Below are 2,416 nucleotides of genomic sequence, written 5' to 3' on the forward strand. Positions count from 1 at the left end.
AGAGGCGACCCGGAGATGTTAGCTTTCAAGGCAGAGTGGCTGAGTAAAAGCCTCATCTGAGACTGGCCAACAAAAGAGATTCATATGAGCGAGAGACGCAGACAAATAAAAGTGTGACTTTTTCATGAAAAAAAACAATTGTCTGAGTGACCCAAAATGTTTGGATGGTAGTGTGTATACATTGATCCTTCTGTACTCTACTCTAATCCATTCCTAATTGGTGCTCAAACACGGAATCTTAACATATTTCTCGATACGAAGTATGAGTTTCTACGCATTCCAAACTGCCCAAACGTGTACGCAAACAACCATAACAACTGGAAATATTAACAAAAATATGTTGATGTTCTATTTAAATTCCTATTTAAATTCCCCTTATTAAAACTTTATTGGGACCCATTATTATTAGCAAAAAAGCAATAAAACGCACAGAACCACAATAAGTTCTCAAACTGTGTTATAGGACTGATGATCTCTCTTAAAATGACGCCATCCGACCAGGTATCATTTACTTTATTTTCTTTTTTAGATGCCAAAAGGAGAAACAAAAACATGACACCCATGGAAATGAAGCTCGCGATTATCAAGAAATGCAAAGAAGCACACGAATTATTACCCCCGCTAAAGAATATGTCCATAACCAATCGAAATATGGACAATTATTCAGAATCAAGACGTGATTACAGCAAAGAAAGCTTCTAAGGGCATTGCTTTCCTCCTAAGTGGAAGTTTTTAAATCAGTTTAATTCTCAGTCCGTCGTCTCTTTTCCCCCTCTGCACCCACCCACTAACTCCACTGAACCAGTTTAGGTAACATCACAACAGAGGTAGATCCTATTTAAATTTTTCTTTACATGTATGGTAATCTATAATATTATTTAATGATATGCACACAAATTACACATGAATAGTACTACTATACAAGAATTTGTTTTTTTTTTAAAAATCTACGTTGTATGGCAAAAATATGCAGGTCGCATGTTATTCTAATGTTTTTACCTGACGTATGGGGTGTTTGGAACGCATTAGCTGTTTACCATAGCATACCTGTCAACCTGTACGTTTTTGCCATACAAAGTACGTTTATTATGCATTTTAAGACGTGTACGACGTACAAGAAAATCTGTACGGAAAAACGCAAATTTGTCAATGATGGGTACCATTCGGTATACACCTACTATCACGAAACGGCAAATCAATCAACTCAAAGGAGTTGGCCGCAGTAGCCTCTATCTCGGTATCGTTTAATTTGTTGCAAATGAAGCGAGCGTTTGATGCTACTGTGCAAGCGTTTGATGCTATTGTTCACATGCGTCTGCCGCTGTAGGGCCTAATTTCGAATCCCCTGCAAAATCCTCCTGTGCTTCCGACAATAGCAATCGTATTCTATGTAGTAGGCTTATTAAAACAATAAAACATTATTTTGTTGCTGAGTTATTGTTTTTGTTCAGTTTTTATTTTAATGTTCGAAATAAAATATTCATTCATTCATTCAAATTTAAAATACAAGCATCAATGGTTGATATTGTGGTTTGGTTTAAAAAAAAGAAATGCCGACTAATTCTTTCCTCCAAAAAATATCTTTATTTACAAATTTAAATTTAAAGTGTTATTAAAGGATATTTTAGTTACGCTGATAACAATTGTTCCTGATTTTTTTCTTATTTTATTTTTTTAGTTTATCATTAAGAATATGATGTAACGAAACACATGTACAATATAACATGTTAAACTACATAAATGAACAAGTTTGAAAAACAAATATGGTGTAAGATTATTTTGTATTTTGTAAGGGAAAATACAACATTTTGTAAGGGCATGGAGCCGTGGAGGTTGACAGGTATGTTATTCTAATGTTTTTTTTTTTTGAACAATTTTATTGACACTTTTAACAGCAATCAAACACATTCACAATCTCATTATATCATATTCTAACAATATGAGGTTTGGATAATTTTTATCGACACTTTTAACAGCAATTAAACACATTCACAATTTCACCATATCATATTCTAACAAGGTTTCTGGAGGTAAAGTGAAAGTGTGACATTCTGCCTTTGCTCTTTATTTCCGCCAAAGCTTTTGAGGTATGGGGTGTTTGGAACGCATTAGCTGTTTACCATAGGTTTCTATCCCCGCTATACGACCATTTCGCCTCAGAATAGATTGTTGTATTCTCCCATCTAGGTTTCCTGTACATAGATACATACGAGACGTCATACAGAGATGACATCAATAGAAACGTGACGTCAAAGATAACATCAAAAGCAACACCCCGTTGATAGAAGTTGATCTCATGAAGTAAATGAGATCTGTCTTTAATTAGTCATCTGTGAAATATAATGACAGTAATTTAAACGCTGCTCAGTAAACATAAATTGCGCCTACTGCGCACGCACTTGCTCCTCAGCAAAGG

Source organism: Urocampus carinirostris, chromosome 2 (assembly GCF_059441175.1).
Source record: "Urocampus carinirostris isolate Australia breed hairy pipefish chromosome 2, RoL_Ucar_1.0, whole genome shotgun sequence".
Lineage (NCBI taxonomy): Eukaryota > Metazoa > Chordata > Actinopteri > Syngnathiformes > Syngnathidae > Urocampus > Urocampus carinirostris.